Genomic DNA, 19438 nt, shown 5'->3' on the forward strand with positions numbered 1-19438 from the left:
CTGGCTGAATTTCAAGTGTTTATCCAGCCTTAACATCCCCCTCAGTCACAGCGCATCATCATTTTTACACCTTCTTTAGTCTGACCTCCTAATATACTGTTGGGCATTTTTGCATCTCGGTTTATGAAGTGTGTTTCCATGCAGTTTCATTTCTCAGCTGTTGCTTGCCTAGTTTTGCTCTCAGGGCGATGCGGGCCTCAGAGCGTCAGGTAGGAAGAGCTGGTCTTCTGTCTTCCAGGGGCGATTGTGTAGAGCTGGTTGTTTCTTCTTTAAATATTTGTAAGATTCACTAATGGAACAATCTGTATCTGGAGTTTTCACCAGGTTTTCCACTGCGAATTCAATTATTTTACTACAAGAAGGATTATTTGAGCTGTTTATTTTTTCTTGGATGAGTTCTGGTGATCTGTGTTTAAAGTAATTGGTCTGCTGCCTCTGATTGCCAAGCGCACGCACTGGAGCAGCTCTCAATGGTCCGTACAACGCCTTAACATCTGTGGGGTCGCCAGGCGCCTCCTCTCCACTTTCTTTGTGTCTCCTCTCTCCCTCTCTCATCCGTTTGGTTAAACGTTTGTCAGTCTTATTGATATTTTCAGAGAACCAGCTTTTAGCTTCATTGATTTTTTTTTTCTGAATTATCTTTCTGCTTTCAATTTCATTGATTCCTCTTATCTTTATTCTTTCTTTCCTTCTGCTTGCTTTCAGTTTAACTTGGTCTTCATTTTCTAATTTCTTGGTAGAAGCTTACATTGTTAATTTCTAATTTTCTTCTGTCTTTAATATTTCTTTATTACTTCAAGTTAAATGCTTATAATATAAGCAGTTATTTCTATAAATTTTCCTCTAAACACTCTTTAGTTTTGATATGTTGCATCTTTATTTTCACTCCGTTCAAATAATTTCGTTTTGCTGAAATATCCTCCCTGGTACGTAAATTATCCAGAGGCATATTGTTTAATTTCCACATATTCGGGGAATTTTCCAGATGTTTGTCTGTTATTGATTTCTTCATTAATTCCTTTGAGAATTTTGTTTTTAAGCTTATTAAGTGTGTTCTGAAGGCAGAAGGAGAAGAGGGCATCAGAGGGTGAGATGGCTGGACGGCATCGCTGACGCAAAGGTGAACTTGGGCAAAACTTCAGGAGACGGTGAGGACCAGGAGGCCCGGTGTGCTGCAGTCCACGGGTCACAAAGGGCTGTGTCGTATGGCCGAAGGCGTGTCTATCGTGGTGAATGTTCCATTGGCGCTTAAAGAGAATGCGCGTTTTGGCCTTGTTTGGTGTGTTCACTAAATGTCGATTAGATCCAGTTGGTTCATGGCCCTGGTGGGTTCTTATATGACCTTGCTAATTTTCTGCCAACTGTTTTGTCAGTTACTGAGAGAGGAGTTGTTATGGACAGAATTGTGCTTCCCCCAAACGTATTTTGAAGCCCTAACCTCCGGTGTTTCTGTATCTGGAGAGGGGATCGCTAGGCGGTAATTAAGGTTACCTGAGGTCATGAAGATAGGGCTGTAAGCCACAGGACCAGAGAGGGAAATGTCAGATCTCTCTCTGTGTCTCTCTGTCTCTGTCTCTCTCTCTGTGTCTCTGTCTCTCTGACTCTGTATCTCTCTGTCTCTGTCTCTCCATGTCTCTGTCTCTGTCATTGTCTGTCTCTGTCTCTCTGTGTCTCTCTCTCTGTCTGTCTCTCTGTGTCTCTGTCCCTCCATGTCTCTGTCTCTCTGTCTCTGTCTCTCCATGTCTCTGTCTCTCTGTGTCTCTGTCTCTGTGTCTCTGTCTCTCTGTGTCTCTGTCTCTGTGTCTCTGTCCCTCTGTGTCTGTGTCCCTGTCTTCCTCTCTCTCTGTCTCAGTCTCTGTCTCTGTCTCTCTGTGTCTCTCTCTCTGTGTCTCTCTCTCTCTGTGTCTCTGTCTCTCCATGTCTCTGTCTCTGTCATTGTCTGTCTCTGTCTCTCTGTGTCTCTCTCTCTGTGTCTCTGTCTCTGTCTCTCTCTCTGTCTCTCTGTCTCTCCATGTCTCTGTCTCTGTGTCTCTCTCTCTCTGTCTCAGCCTCTGTCTCTGTCTCTCTCTGTGTCTCTCTCTTTCTGACTCTGTATCTCTCTGTCTCTCCATGTCCCTGTCTCACTCTCTGTCTCTCCATGTCTCTGTCTCTGTCATTGTCTGTCTCTGTCTCTCTGTGTCTCTCTCTCTGTGTCTCTCTCTCTCTCTGTGTCTCTGTCTCTCCATGTCTCTGTCTCTGTGTCTCTGTCCCTCCATGTCTCTGTCTGCCTCTGTGTCTGTGTCCCTGTCTTCCTCTCTCTCTGTCTCAGCCTCTGTCTCAGCCTCTGTCTCTGTCTCTCTCTCTCTGTGTCTCTGTCTCTCCATGTCTCTGTGTCTGTGTCCCTGTCTTCCTCTCTCTCTCTGTCTCAGCCTCTGTCTCTGTCTCTCTCTGTGTCTCTGTCTCTCTGACTCTGTATCTCTCTGTCTCTCCATGTCCCTGTCTCACTCTCTGTCCCTCCATGTTTCTGTCTGTCTCTGTATCTCTGTCTCTGTGTCTCTGTCCCTATCTCCTTCTTTCTCTGTCTCACTCTCTGTCTCTCTCCCCCACAAGCACAGAGCAAGGTCACATGGGGTTGCAGCAGGAAGGTGACTGTCCATCCGCCTGGGAGAGGACTCTGGCTGGGACCAGCCCTGCCAGCTCCGTGATCTTGGACTCGAAGCTCCAGGATGTGGGAAGGTCATGTGGCTCTGGCCACTCAGGCCCCACGGAGCCGTGCCGGCCGAGGGCTGGCTGAGACTGGCGGGTGGAGCCCCACTTACAGCGGTGGGGCCACCACCCCCCTCAAGTCTATCACGCTGGGCTCCTGTGATTTGAAGCTCTGCTGTCAGATGCCCATGCATTCAGGATTGTCACGTCTTGGTGACTTGGTTATTTTGTTGTTACGTAATCTTCTTTACTCTAAAGTTCACTATGTAACCTCAGCTTTTTAAGTTGGCATGTGCTCAGTGTCTTTTTCTATCCTTTTATCTTCAACGTCTGTATCTTCATATCACAGCAGCTTCTGTAGGTGGCTGTGGAGAGCTCTTGTTACCTGTGTCCAGGCTGACCGTTTCTGTCTTCATTGGATTCTTAGGTCATTTGCCCTTATTCTAATTGTTGATACCTCGAATTTAGAGCCACTGTTTTAATACATGTTCTCTATTTGTCTCCGCCTCTTCTCCCCCATTTCCTGTCTTCTCTTGGATTACTGGAATATTTGTCAGTATTTCATTTTGATCTGCCTGCTGGTTTTCTAACTAAATCCATTTGCACAGGGATTACTATATACACACAAACTTCTCCCTCTACTATCAGTCTAGTAGAATTGGTATCTCACCATTTCAGGTGGGATGTAAGAGGCGCATCTGTCACTTCCTTCCCGTGTGTGTTGTGGTTGTCATGCACATCGCATCAGCATCCACCGAAACTCCAGTGTCGTGTTACAATCGCTGCTTGTAACAGTCGTATCTTAAAGACACATCTACAAGCTACCTGCAACTTAAAATATAATAGTGTAGGTAGGTTATAAAGGAATGGAAGAGCTTATATCAGACAAACATCAATTAAATAAAACTCCTCCCATGGCCCTGTCACTGCCAACAAATGGACTTCAGGACCAGGAACATGCGCAGGAGTGACGAGGAAGAGCCATGTGCTGAGCCTGCCCCCCTCCCCTCCCTTCCCTCATTTTGACGATGCTCTGATGAACACACAACTCTGACTACATGGCCCTTTGGGTTTGCCTTAAGTGTTTTTTTTTTTTTTAAGTAAAATTGATTTACAATGTTGTGGTGGTTTCATGTGTACAGCACAGTGATGTAGCTTTATGTACACACACACCTATATTCTTCTTCAGACTCTTTGCCCATCTAGGTTATTATACACTATTGAGTATAGTCCCCTGTGCTGCTTATCTATTTTATATATAGTAGTGTGCATGTCTCTTGACTTCCCACTTTTGCATTCCAGTCCCCTGTGGTGAAAAGGACATCTTTTTTGGTGTTAGCTCTAGAAGGTCTTGTAGTCTCATAGAACCATTCAACTTCAGCTTCTTTGGCGTTAGTGGTTGGGGCATAGACTTGGATTACTGTGATATTGAATGGTTTGTCTTGGAAACAAATTGAGATCATTCTGAGATTGCACCCAACTACTGAATTTTGAATAAAGATCTTTACGACCCAGATAATCACGATGATGTGCTCACTGACCTAGAGCCAGACATCTTGGAATGTGAAGTCAAGTGGGCCTTAGAAAGCATCACTATGAACAAAGCTAGTGGAGGTGATGGAATTCCAACTGAGCTACTTAAAATCCTAAAAGATGATGTTGTTAAAATGCTACACTCAATATGCCAGCAAGTTTGGAAAACTCATCAGTGGCCACAGCACTGGAAAAGGTCAGTTTTCATTCCAATCCCAAAGAAAGGCAATGCCAAAGAATGCTCAAACTACCGCACAATTGCACTCATCTCACACGCTAGTAAAGTAATGCTCAAAATCCTCCAAGCCAGGCTTCAGCAATATGTGAACTGTGAACTTCCTGATGTTCAAGCTGGTTTTAGGAAAGGCAGAGGAACCAGAGATCAAATTGCCAACATCCACTGGATCATTGAAAAAGCAAGAGAGTTCCAGAAAAACATCTATTTCTGTTTTATTGACTATGCCAAAGCCTTTGACTGTGTGGGTCACAATAACCTGTGGAAAATTCTGAAAGAGATGGGAATACCAGACCATCTGACCTGCCTATTGAGAAATTTGTATGCAGGTCAGGAAGCAACACTTAGAACTGGACGTGGAACAACAGACTGGCTCCAAATAGGAAAAGGAGTATGTCAAGGCTGTATATTGTCACCCTACTTATTTAACTTATATGCAGAGTACATCATGAGAAACGCTGGACTGGAAGAAGCACAAAATGGAATCAAGATTGCCAGGAGAAATATCAATCACCTCAGATATGCAGATGGCACCACCCTTATGGCAGAAAGTGAAGAGGAACTAAAAAGCCTCTTGATGAAAGTGAAAGAGGAGAGTGAAAAAGTTGGCTTAAAGCTCAACATTCAGAAAATGAAGATCATGGCATCCGGTCTCATCACTTCATGGGAAATAGATGGGGAAACAGTGGAAACAGTGGAAACAGTGTCAGACTTTATTTTCTGGGCTCCAAAATCACTGCAGATGGTGACTGCAGCCATGAAATTAAAAGACGCTTACTCCTTGGAAGGAAAGTTATGACCAACCTAGATAGCATATTCAAAAGCAGAGACATTACTTTGCCAACAAAGGTCCATCTAGTCCAGGCTATGGTTTTTCCTGTGGTCATGTACGGATGTGAGAGTTGGATTGTGAAGAAGGCTGATGCCAAAGAATTGATGCTTTTGAACTGTGGTGTTGGAGAAGACTCTTGAGAGTCCCTTGGACTGCAAGGAGATCCAACAAGTCCATTCTGAAGGAGATCAGCCCTGGGATTTCTTTGGAAGGAATGATGCTAAAGCTGAAACTCCAGTACTTTGGCCACCTCATGCAAAGAGTTGACTCATTGGAAAAGACTCTGATGCTGGGAGGGATTGGGGGCAGGTGGAGAAGGGGACGACAGAGGATGAGATGGCTGGATGGCATCACTGACTCAATGGACTTGAGTCTAAGTGAACTCCAGAAGTTGGTGATGGACACGGAGGCCTGGCGTGCTGTGATTCATCGGGTCGCAAAGAGTCAGACACGAATGAGCCACTGAACTGACTGAATTTTGGACTCTTTTGCTGACTATGAGGGCTACTCCATTTCTTCGAAGGGATTCTTGCCCACTGTAGCAGATATAATGGTCATCTGAGTTAAAATCACCCATTCCCACCCATTTTAGTTCGCTCTTTCCTAAAATGTTCATTCTTGCCATCTCCTGTTTGACTGCTTCCAATTTATCTTGATTCATGGACCTAACGTTCCAGGTTCCTATGCAATGTTGTTCTTTACAGCATCAGCCATCTGATGAGAAGAGCCAGTTCATGGGAAAAGACCTGATGCTGGGAAAGATTGAAAACAGGAGGAGAAGGGGACAACAGAGGACGAGATGGTTGGATGGTGTCACCAACTCAATGCACATGAGTTTGAGCAAGCTCCAGGAGATGGTAAAGGACAAGGAAGGCTGGCGTGCGCAGTCCGTGGGGCCGAAAGAGTCAGATGCAACTGAACTGAACTGAACCGAGTGTGACTATATTAATCCCAGACTCCTAATTGATCCCTTCCTCCTTTTCCTCTTTGGTAACCATGAGTTTGTTTTCTTTCTTCCCCCTTTATTTTGTAGCTTTATTGAACTATAGTTGATTGCCAATATTATATTAGTTTCAGGGGTACAGCATAGCGATTCAGTATTGTTACAGTTTATTTAAATGTGATTACAAGATAATGGCGGGACTTCCCTGGTGGCTCAGAGGTTAACGCGTCTGCCTGGAATTCAGGAGACCTGGGTTTGATCCCTGGGTCGGGAAGATCCCCTGGAGAAGGAAATGGAACCCCACTCCAGTACTCTTGCCTGGAGAATCCCATGGAGGGAGGAGCCTGGTGGGCTGCAGTTCATGGGGTCACAAAGAGTCAGACATGACTGAGCGACGTTACTTCACGAGATAATGGCACCAGTTCCCTGTTCTCTTCGCATCATGTGGCCCAAGTATTGGAGCTTCAGCTTCAGCATCAGTCCTTCCAATGAATATTCAGGACTGACTTCCTTTAGGATGGACTGGTTGGATCTCCTTGCAGTCCAAGGGACTCTCAAGAGTCTTCTCCAACACCACAGTTCAAAAGCATCATTTCTTTGGCGCTCAGCTTTCTTTATGGTCCAACTCTCACATCCATACGTGACCACTGGGAAAACCATAGACTTGACTAGACAGGCCTTTGTCAGCGAAGTGATGTCTCTGCTTTTTAGTCTGGTTTTGTCTTAGCTTTGCTTCCAAGGAGCAAGCGTCTTTTAATCTCATGGCCGCCGTCAGCATCCTCAGTGATTTTGGAGCCAAAAAAGTAGTCTTTAGATAGTGGCGCTCACTGTGCTCCAGAAGACAGATGTAAGAATGAAATTACAACAGAAGGTTGGAAACTATCAAAATATGACACAGCAGATTAGAACAAGAGCCAAATAGAAATTCTAGAACTTTACTACAATAACTAAAAATTAAGAACCCACAAAAAATAAGTTTAACAGAAGATTAGCAAGAATGAAAGCAATTCAGTAACTTGGAAGATAGTTAGGAAGAAATGATCCACAGTGAAGTCAGGAAAAGAGAGGAGGGCAAAGAGGACAGGGCCCATTCACAGGGAGGTACCTGACCTGTGCGTGATCAGAGCTGCTCGAGAAAAGAGGGAGAATCCACATGGAAGGAGATGGCAGTCGAGACGTTTCCAAAAGTGGGCAAAGACACCAATCTACATGCTCAGAAATTCCAAAGAACTCGAAAAGAAATGACTTAGAAGTGAATCCAGGAGTGGATTCACGGTGCTTCCACCAGCAGGGTCCTGGGTTCAGTTCCTGGTCAGGGCACTAAGACCTTGCAAGCTGTGTAACACAGCCAAAAGAAAATTTATGAATGTTTTAAAAAGCCACAGCTTAGGCACGTTATAGTAAAACTGCAGAAAATAAAAAGGAAATCATAAAAGCAGCTGGAGGGCAAAGTAAGTTACGTTAAGAGGAGCGACGCTTCCCCGGTGGTCCAGTGGTTAAGAATCCGCCTATCAACCCAGGGGACCTGGGTGAGACCCCTGGTCCAGGAGGATCCCACATGCTGCGGGGCAACCAAGCCCGTGAGCCACAAATACTGAGCACATTCTCTAGCATCTGCAAGCTGCAATTACGGAAACGTGCATGCTCTGGAGCCTGTGCCCTGCAACAAGAGACGCCACCGCAATGAGAAGCCTGTGTACAAGAGAGAGTGGCCCCGCTCACTGCAGCCAGAGAAAGCCCGCGCACAGCAATGAAGAACCAGTGCAGCCAATAACAAGTGCAATAATTAATAATTAATTAAAAAATAAAGACAAAAAAGGATGACACTTGCTAGACATCTAACTTCTCGACAGAAGTAATGAAAACTAAGGACTTCCCTGGTGGCGCGGTGGATAAGAATCTGCCTGCCAGTGCAGGGGACGTGGGTTTGAGCCCTGATCCGGGAAGATTCCACACGCTGTGGAGCAGCTGAGCCCGTGAGCTGCAGCCACAGAGCCTGGTGCTCCCGCTCCCGAGGCCTGCAGACCTAGAAGCTGTGTTCTGCACCGGGAGAAGCCACCACAACGAGAAGCCCTCGCTCCACAAGGAAGGTTAGCCCCTGATCCCTGGAACTAGAGAAGCCCACGCAGAGCAGTGAAGACGCAGCACAGTCCGAAATAAAAATGGATCGATTTTAAGAATAATGGAAGCCAAGGGCAAGAGCATCATGCCTTTAGCGCTCTGAGAAAGAGAGAAGAGCTCCCAGCCTAGAAGAGTGTAGCCAGTAAAGACGTATTCAAGAACGGAGTTTAAACATGACTATTTTCATACTAAAGATAAAAGAAAACAGAAGTGTGGGAGATCAACAAAGGGGCTGCAAAAACACGATCTTTTCCGGGAAGAGCGCGGGGTCAGTTTCGCGTCTTCGGGGGAAACACTGAGACGTGCCTGACACAGGGCATCTCCCCTGAGCCCTGAGAGCCCAATCCTGACAGCAGGTGCCCCTCTCAGAAGTCTGAGCTTTAAAATTTTAATAACTGTAGTAATTTAAACTTTTAATAATTCCAATCTTCCCCCTCCCCCTCATCCACAAACACAGTAGCTGCTTTTGGAAGTTTCTACTTATTGATACAAGACACCCTTCAGAAAATCCCCTAGTGGTCCAGTGGCTAAGACCTTGAGCTCCCCATGCAGGGGCTGGGGTTTGATCCCTGGTTGGGGAATTAGATCCCACATACCACAACTAAGGCCCAGTGCAGCCAAACAAATTAAGAAAATAAAAGATACCCTTCAGTTACCTGATAAACGTCATATCCAGTTAACAACACTTTCTATTCAACTCCCTGTGTAAATGCGACGGTGGGAAATTGCGGAATAAAATCTGCACCTCTAGTGTGAGAGTCAGACCATAAAGAAGGCTGAGCGCCGAAGAATTGATGCTTCTGAACTGTGGTGCTGGAGAAGACTCTTGAGAGTCCTTGGACTGCAAGGAGATCCAACCAGTTCATCCTAAAGGAAATCAGACCTGAATATTCATTGGAAGAACTGATGCTGAAGCTGAAACCCCAATACTTTGGCCACCTGATCCGAAAAGCTGACTCATTGGAAAAGACCCTGATGCTGGGAAAGATTGAAGACAGGAGGAGAAGGGGACAACAGAAGATGAGATGGTTGGATGGCATCACCAAATCGATGGACATGGGTTTGGGTAGACTCCAGGAGTTGGCGATGGACAGGGAGGCCTGGCGTGCTGCAGTCCATGGGGTCACAAAAAGCTGGACATGACTGAGCGACTGAACTGAATATCTTCAAATAATTGAGGTTCTGCTTCCTGCCTGTGCCCTCATTCACTGATACACAAGGTATATGACTTGTTATCATTGACTAAAAAGGTAATTATATTTTAAAATAGATAGTGAAATATCATTATAATACATCATTGACAGTGAATATTCTTAATAAGAAAATTATACCTTTAGGTTGTCAAAGGAACCCATCTAATTATACCTAAGGCCTTCTCTCTGGTCGCAAGAGACCCTGATGCGGTCTCTCTTCTACCCTGGCTGCTGTGTTTCTGTTTGGTCATCTCTTGTACCCCTGAATCAGCTTGCTTTCTTGATTATTCCAAACTACGCCTTCACACGCTGAGATCCCGATTTTTCTCTTACTTTCACTGTGGACCAATAACTTCATCTACAGTTTATGGAAAATATTGTGTCTGTGATTATTCATTCATTCATTAGAAAGTATTTCTCTTCCAAGAAATATAATAATCTTCCTTTTTTCCAGATTCTTCCTCAAGGCAAAAGTTGTGCTTTTCTCTTAGAAATTGTGTGGAGTAGAATAGAAATGGAAATTATCTCTATCACCAGCTAATTATGCCTTTGTATCTGAGGCAGTTTCTGCATCTCTCTGCAAGGCCAATTCCCTCTGCAGAAAAACATGAAGATTAAACAGTGTGACTGTTAAGTTCTTGTCAGATGTATGATCTTTTGCTACAAAATGTAGCACAACATTAGAGACACACCAGGCAGCCAATAAATGTTCATTTAAAGTAAAGGAAATCCACCTCAATGTGTTCCCGTGCTGTGGCCACCCCGCAGAGCCCGTGATCCTCCTGGCCTCACCCCTTGTGCAGTCGCCTCCCTCACGCACCAGGGAGGCTGGGGAAACGGCAGGTGTGAAGGGGCGTCACGGTGAGCTGGGCCGTGTTCCTCCCTGAGAGCTGTTCCTCTGGCTCTGGGTGTTGCCCTGGCAGCCTCTGGGGCGAAACTGATGCCTCCTGCCAACCCCTGTGCATGAGCTTGGGTGGGCATCCACCTCCCCCAGTGAGCCTCCAGGTGGGAGTGCAGCTCCCCTGAGACCCCCTGATTCAGAGCAGCTGGCCAACCCCCAAACCTTCATCCAGGAGCCAGGGCTGCGAGTGTTCGTTCTTTCCAGCTGCTACAGTCTTAGGGCAGTTAGTTATGGTACAACAGGTAACTTCTCTGTAGACAGTTTGGGTGGAGATGTGGAACTCAGGGGTTTGAACCCTGGATGGTGCTCCCTTCAAGCATGAGCCATGACTTGGTAGTTGTCTTTCTTTGGAGAAAAAAAAACAACATGTTCCCAATTGCATCATTTATGACTAAGCAAAGCAGTGGCATGACTGCAAAACAAGGCTATAGATCACAGTGTCCTAAGGATTAGCTGTCAAAGTGCCTGGGTCAGCAGGCTCAGCCTGGGCTTCTGGAGATGCTTCCTGCAGGACCAGGTGGCACGAAACAATCCCTCTCCTCTGAAGGTGGGAACCTCTGAGCCATGAACAGCAAGGTGGGCCCCCAGGCCCTGGCACATTAACTGAGGTCCTGAGGGGGTGCCCAGAACAACACAGACCTCCACCTGCCATCCTGGAAGAGCTCTGGGTCTGTGGCCACTCCTGTGGGTATTGCTGAGAGCTGAGCCCCAGTGCTCAGGGAAAATCTCACTGGGAAAAGGCAAATAGACAGGAAAGATAGGAAACCAACCACATATACTAAACGTTCCTACCGGTTAGCAGGAAGGTTAAAAGACAAAAGTGGTCAAGTCATCTATACCCATGATAAGCAATTAAGAGACACCACAAAACAAAAAGATACAAAATATAATGTCAAAACAGTAATCACGAAGGAGGGATAAAGTGTAGAGTTGTTAAAATGCATTGAGCTTAAGAGATCAAGTTAAAAGCAACTTAAAATAATCACGTATAAATACAGATTGCTATATAAAAACCTCATAATAGCTGCCAACCAAAAATTTATAACAGGTGCACAAAAAAGAGAAAGGAATGCAAACACACACTAAAGCCAGTCATCAAATCACAGGGAAAGCAAGAGAGAAAACGAAAGGAGCAGAAGCGACCCACAAAAACAGCCCCAAACAAGTAACAGGTGGCAATAGGGGGACTTCTCTGGTGGAGAAGGCAATGGCACCCCACTCCAGTACTCTTGCCTGGAAAAGCCCAGGGACAGGGGAGCCTGGTGGGCTGCCATCTATGGGGTCACACAGAGTCAGACACAACTGAAGCGACTTAGCAGCAGCAGCAGCTGGTGGTCCAACGCTTAGGACTTTGCCTTCCAATGAGGGGGTGTGGGCTTGATCCCTGGCTGGGGAGCTAAAGATCCCATATACCTTGTGGGCAAAAAACCAAAGCATAAAACAGAAGCAATATTGTAACAAATTCAATCAATATTTTTTAAATGGTCCACATAAAAACATTATTTTAAAAATGGCAATAAGTACATACCTATCAATAATTCTTTTAAATGTAAATAGACTAAACGGTCCATTTAGAGTAGCTGCATGGATATAAAGACAAGACTCATATATATACTATCTACAAGGGACTCACTTCAGAGCTAAAGACACTCAAACTAAAATTGAGGGGATGGAAAAATACATTCCATGCAAATGGAAATCGATAGAAAGCTGGAGTTGCAATACTCATATCAGGCTAAATAGACTTTAAGACAAAGACTGTTACCAGAGACAAAGGACTCTACGTATGATCAAGGGATCAATCCAAGAGAAGCTATAACAGTTGCAAGTGTATACGCACGCAATGCAGGAGCGCCTCGATACGTGAGGCGAGTACCAACAGCCGTCAAAGGGGACGCGGCAGCGACACGGTGACAGCGGGGAACTCCAACACCCCACGCACACCAGTGGGCAGCTCTCCCAAAAAATCAGTGAGGAACACTGACAGTAAACGACACCTTAGATCAGATGGACTTACATGGTTTTTTGCTGAACATTCCATCCCAAAGCAGCAGGATACACATGCTTTTCAACTGCACATGGAAGACTCTCCAGTACAGACCACGTGCTAGGCCACAAAACCAGTCTCAGTGAATTTAAGGAAACATTCAAAAATGAAATATAAAATGCCTAAATGTGTTTCATCCCAACGCCACCCACTGCACTAAAAGCCTGCCCTGAAGCACTTTGCTGTCTCAACAGCTTAGTTATTTCTTGGAGCCAATTCATGTCCCCTGTGCCACATGCAGCGATCCTGCTTTTTTTTTTTTATGACCAAAACCCCTTGAATCTGTAGCCAGGAACCCTCAGCAGACACGTACTGTCCTGTGTGGGGGCGTGCAGGCAGGGTTTAAATGCATCTGTCATCTCAATGATTAAGCAGGTGCAGGAAAGACTATTTTTCTTATCCCTTTATCTTCACACCCTATTAAATGCAGTGTGGTATCTGTGACAGGCTTTCTGTTTCATGATATGTCTGAAGAATGTTTGAGTTATTGCTTCTATAAAAAAGAAATAATTTTTCAAAGTTGAGAAAACAATGATTACCATTAGGAGGCATTAGAAGGCAGTGGGAACACCTAACACCCAGCTTTGAACTTGAAGCACCACAACCTGATCTTGGGTGAACTTCCCAAATATATAATGTTCATATAGTGTTCACCCTTGCTTTTCACAGAGCTGGGATTAGGTGAGATCAAAACCGGTCTGCCAGCTGTGTGATAATGCTTCCTTTCCTTTCGCAACTCAGGCAACCTTGGAGGTACTGTGGGTTTGGTTCCAGATACCAGTAAAGCTGGAGAAGGAAATGGCAACCCACTCCAGTATTCTTGTCTGGAGAATCCCATGGACAGAGGAGCCTGGTGGGCTATAGTCTACGGGGTCACAAGAGTCAGACACGACTAAGCACATAGCACACACCAACAAAGCAAGCGTCACAATAAAGAGTCACACAAACTCTGGGGTTTCCAACGCGAACGTGTGTATTAAAGTTGTTTACTTTGTACTACAGTCTATTAAGTGTGCAAAAGCATTATATAAAAAAATGTATACAGCTAAATTAAAAGTAGTTTACTTCTGAAACATGCTAACCATCTTCTGAGTCTTCAGAGAGTCATACTCTTTTTGCCGGGAAGAACTTAAAATATTTTAAGAATCACCAAAATGTGACAGACAGTAAGTGAGCAAATGCTGTTGGAAAACGATACTGATGGGCTTGTTTAACACAGGGTTGTCACAAACCTTCAATCTGTAACAAACAAACAAACAAACAAAAAACTCAGTGTCTGTGAAGTGCAATAAAGCGAGGTCTGCCTGTGTCAGCCTTGAGTGGCCCACTCTGTGAGGTCAGTGAGTCTCTCCACTTGGTAAGGACAGGGCTGGTGCTGCCGGGGAACAGGAAGTGCATTCCAGGAGTCAATCCTAGCGGGTCCAGACCAGTCATGAAACAAATGTGCACCCTCCTCCCCCCACAGCATGGGAACCCAGTGTTGGGGTCCTGCCCCGTGATCCCAGTTTTACAGATGAGGGAGCCAAGATGGGGTCAGGCCTGCTGAGGGGGTCTCTGAGCTAGGATTCAGGACCAAGCTCGCTCCCTTCAGCCTCCAACCTCTCAGTTCACTCCTTCCTCCATCCACCAGCTACCCATCCAGCCTTGAGAGTTCATGGGTGCCATGCTTTGCATCAGCTCTGATATTACAAACCCAGGTAGCCAGAGTGACCTCCCCAACAGCTAGAGTGACCACGCCCTGTGTGAACCCTGCATGGGTTCCCGGCAGGGGAGGACCCAGCCCCTCTCAGTGAACCAGCCCTCCTTCCCACCTGGCACTCCAGCCCCGCCCCACCGCTTCTGTCTGTAGAGTCCTGCCCTCTGTCTGTCCCACGACGGAGTGCGCTTCTCCTCCCCTAGCCTCACCAGTTGGTTGGTATCTTCTACGGCTGCAGCTTTAGCTTCCCTTCTCTGATTTCGAAGTCTAGGTTTTCCTCTGGGGCTGCCTCTGTCCCTCTTGGTCACGTGTTTCCAAGGCACCAGGGTAGACCCCAACTCAAGGTGATTGAGGGAGAGCCTGAATCAAGACTTGCTAACTCTTAGGAAAGAGGTGGTTGGTGTTTGTACCAGATTTTGGAGCTGGGATCTATTTGCTGCCTCTCCGGACAGCCCACCCCTCTGTGAGAACATGACCACAGAGAAGAAAACGGTTAAGAGATGGGCTTTAACAGCTTTGGGAAGTTATCACTTAAGCACCTGGATCCAGCCATGCCTGAAGGAGTCAGGGTTGCCCCAGACCTAGAGCAGGACGTCATTGTGGCTCCTCTACAGCATCTGCCAAAGAGGCAGCACCTAGAGGTGCAGCTTGCTTTCTGTACAAGTTGAAAGCAGCCAAGTTCTGTCCTACGATTCCATCTGTGGCTTCAATCACAAAATGTCAAAAGGAGTTCTGTCCACGACTTGAAAAATTACCCTAAAAGCAAGGATGCTGTTCCAAGAGGAAACACGTTGCTAATTCACACAGTAATTTTAGGCTGTAAATCTGCTTTAAAAGTACAGTTATAAATAGTGCACATCAAGCTCCTCCTGTCTCCCCTCCGCCCAGCCACTTTAGCACAGTTTCGAAAGGCCTGGTGGTGTGACACCTTCCACACCTGCCCAGGTGGCTAGGGTGCTGGGCAGCCACCCTAACAGGAACCCCAGGGGTGAGGGCCACGGGAGTTTGCCACGCAAAAGGCATTGCTTTGTTTATTCTCCTCCTGCCTTTAATTCTGTAGCAAACAAGAGCATAATACCCGTGTGAAGGCTTGGGAGTTGGAAATATTAAGTATCAGCAGAAATCGAAGGATTAAGAGCAGAGAAGGGAACGCCTTATGCTGGGTGTCACGTGATGCCCTAAGTAGGGCAGAGCAGATGTGAAGAAATCTTTAAAACATAGTGTTCTGAGACTGGGTGACATTCAAAACAAGGCTGAGCTTATCAGAGGAGGAAGCTTGCTGCCAATTGAGGGATTAGGACGGAGGATGCTGTGTTGCCCACATACTCCCTTGGGTCCGCGCTGCTCCCAGGCCTGCAAGGAAACCCCGACAAGCCCTCTCGGTGGTCCAGGGGCTTCGTCAAAGGTCCTCATCCCGCCAAGGGAAGTGAGAGCTCCCCTGGGCCTCGCTCACACCTGGGGCTTTCAGAGCCAAGGCGGGTCCACCCGCTGCCCAGTGGTGGGCAGGGCAGGGCCCGCCTGGTGAGGAGTCCCAGGGCAGGATGGCCTCAGAGGCCAGGGTCCCACGTCCTCATCACAGGCAGCCCCGTGATGTCCCCATGCTCGTGCGATGCGGGGAGGCTGCGAGTCCTGGGCCCTGGGCCCTGGGAGCCCACCTCTGGGATGCCATCCCCACCTCCCCTGACCCCAGGGCTTTAGAGCAAAGGCACAATCTGGGGTTAGCCTGTCTTTCTCAACCCTGAGAATGAAGACAGAAATCCCCAAAGAGTGGTCTACAAGTACCATTTTAGGCCTCCGCTCCACTGAGGGACAGGATGGCGATAAGGAGATAAAAGCGTGACCTTGCGCACGTGCGGTGAGCGCCTGGGGCCCAGCAGGGTCTCTGGCCAGGCCAGCAGCCTCTCTGTGCCTCAGAGGGGTGCCTCCTTCCCTCTCGTGGGGTGAGGACTCAGTGGCTCTGTGTCCCCTCCCAGGCCGAGCCACGAGTGGGTAGAACAGAGCCGGCACGGGAGCCATCAATGCTGAAGGCTGCTTTTGGAATCAGGGTCTCCCCACGCCCCGCCCCCACCCCAGATCCGTCTGACCCACCGGGAGTCTACAGTCCAGCTGGGGGACAGGTGGCGGCCATTAACAACAAACGTCCCAACCCAAGAAGGCCATCTCCCCAGGTCTCCTGATCTTTCATTTCCTCTCGGTGGGTCTCGGAGATGCCCTGTAAAACTTTTGTTAAATTTAGTACTAAGTATTTTACAGTTTTGATGCTGTTAAAAACTGAGTAGTTCAACATTTTTATTTTCAAGTTACTGGCTGCCACTGTATAGAGACTTAACTGGTCTTGTATTCTGAGACACAGCTAAGCTCCTAACAATGCTAATTGTTGTTTTAAAGATTCCTTAACCTTTTCTATGTTAACGTTTGCATCGTCTGTAGATAGTTATGTCAGGCGAGTGTATGCTCCTCGGTTTTTGTCACGTCACAACAAAGGTTTGGAGTGATGGTTAGAAGGGGTTTCACCTTTCCTTGGCCAATCTTTATTCCCATTTCTTTCTTGCTTTCCTGCTCTAACACCTGCAGTAAAGTGTGAACTAGACACAGTCAGAATAGGCTTGTTTTCCTTATCCCTGGGCTCAGAGAAGCATTTGGTATTTGGCCACTAAGTCCGATGTTAGTGGTTGGTTTTACCCTGATGCCTTTGTTGCTGAGCCCTTTTATCTTGCAAGGGTTTTGAATTTTGGTAAATGCCCTTTCTGCTTCTATTTTGATGTTTATATGATGTTCTCCTTTATTTTGCCAATGTGATGGATTCCACTGATTTGATTTTCAATACTAACCTAGTCTTGCATGCATTCCTGGAAAAACACTACTTTGTCATGCCATATCGCCTTTTGCAGAACTTCCCAGGTGGCTCAGTGGTAAAGAATCTGCCTGCAGTGCAGGAGATGCAAGAGACGAGGGTTCAATCCCTGGGTTGGGAAGATCCTCTGGAGGAGGAAAAGGCAACCTACTCCAGTATTCTTGGCTGGAGAATCCCCATGGACAGAGAGCCTGGTAGGCTACGGTCCATGGGGTCACAAAGAGTTGGTCACAACTGAAGCGACTTATCACAAGCACACAGGCCAGGCATTCATAACAAATTCAATTTCTAGAGTAAACAAGGCGCTGTCTGTAATAGCATTCAGCTCATCAAAGTTCTCACCCAGGAGCAGGGCATTCTGTCCGTCACCCGTCTCACAATCTTGGTAAGTCCCGTCTCTAACAGAACTTGTACACCTATGTAAACGGTCAAGTGTGTCAGAGTGAGACTGTTAATAGTGTTCTGAGAGTGTCCAATGAAAGCCCATAGAGTCTGTAGTGATATCTCCTCTTGTGTTCCTGATATTAGTAATTTATGATCATTTTTTCCTTTGACCATCACTTTCTTCTTTCTACTTATTTTGGGTTTCATTTACTCAGTTTTCTGAAACTTCCTAAGGTGAATTCTTAGATATTTCTTGGAAATTTTTTTCTGATATGAGCATTTGAAGGTTTAATTATCCTGTTAAGCTCGTCTTTGCTTAGCTTACAGATTTGACACATGATATACTCATTACCTCCTGGAGAAGGGAATGGCAATCCACTCCAGTGTTCTTGCCTGGAGAACTCCATGGACAAAGGAGCCTGGCGAGCTACAGTCTGTGGGGCTGCAAAGAGTCGGACACGGCTGAGCAGCTAACGCACACTCTCATATACTCTTTATCGGGCTTCCCCAGTGGCTCAGCGATAAAGAATTTGCCTGCAATGCAGGAGGCGCTGGAGACTGATCCCTGGGTGGGGAAGATCCCCTGGAGGAGGAAACAGCACCCCATTCCAGTATTGTTGCCTTTAGAATCCCATGGATGGAGGAGTCTGGTGGGCTATATGGTCCATAGGGTCGCACAGAGTCAGACGCGACAGGAGCGACTGAGCACGCACGCATGCATGCTCATTATCACTCAGTCCCACATGTTTTCCAATTTCCCTGGTGATTTTTTTTGACCCATGAATTGTTTAAAAGTGTGTTCTCTAATTTACAAATGTTCGTGTCCAATCCTTACTGATTTCTAATTTAACTTCGTTGTGATCAGAGAATATACTCTAAGATTTCACACTGGAAATATTTGAGACTTATTTTATGACCCAGCACATAATCTATAGCACTTTTAAGTCCCGGAATTTCTGTTTGGTTCTTTTCAAAAAATCATTTCCATTTGTCTGCCGAGACTCCCTGTTTGTTCGTCATGACTGCGTTTTTCTTGAATTCCTTGCATGGGTTAGAGTTCGCCCCCCGCCACTACCCGCCTCCAGGCAGGCTTCTACGGAAGCCCTTCCCCGGACTGGCCTCCCGCCCCCGTCTCGCCCGCACACACATGTTGGTCCGTGTGCTGGTTCACGTGTAGTGACTCTGGGTTCTGCGCTCTTCATGTCATGAGGGTCCACCTTCATCCTAGCTGGCCGCTTGCCCAGCTGAACTCAACGCCAGCTCCATCCCTGCCTCGTGGGTGACAGTCCCCCCACCCCAGTTCTTTCTCGTGGGACCCTTGGCATCTTCCCTACACAAGTCAGCTGAGGATTTGGGTGGATTTGCACACAGACGTGAGTTCCTTCCGCTTTGTGATTTTTGCCTTCATTCCTGATGTCTGACTCTTCCAGCCATCAAGGCTGCAGTGTTCTCTTGGGTTCCACCTGCCCACACCACACAGCTGTCTCCTCAGGTGAAAAGCTGTGGCATGTGACTCACCTGCTGCAGGGCCTCCTTCAAGGACTGTGTTTCAGTCACTTCAGTGCCTTCAACTAGTGTTTCCTGTTTTTCCCTGAGTGCATGATTAGTATCTGTGCATGAGCTCCTCTGAGCCAAGCCACTCTGCCATCTACAAAGCTTAGTTCCCATTTTTGTTTTTATTCACTCCAAAGTTTCTTTTCTAAGATACTGTATGCTATTTACATTTACTAAGAGGACTTCCCTATAGCTCAAAAGGTAAAGAATCTGCCTGCAATGCAGGAGACCAGGGATCGATCCCTGGGTCAGGAAGATCCTCTGGAGAAGGGAATGGCAACCTACTCCAGTATTCTTGCCTGGAGAATCCCATGGACAGAGAAGCCTGGTGGGCTACAGTCTGTGGGGTCACAGAGAGTTGGACACGGCTGAGCGACTCACACAGACATAATTGCATTACCATGCGGTGTTAGTTTCTGCTGTACGATAACAACAGAGAGGGCTTATCCATTTCTGCTTC

The sequence above is a fragment of the Bos javanicus genome, chromosome 20 (genome assembly GCF_032452875.1).
Source record: "Bos javanicus breed banteng chromosome 20, ARS-OSU_banteng_1.0, whole genome shotgun sequence".
Taxonomy (NCBI): Eukaryota; Metazoa; Chordata; class Mammalia; order Artiodactyla; family Bovidae; genus Bos; species Bos javanicus.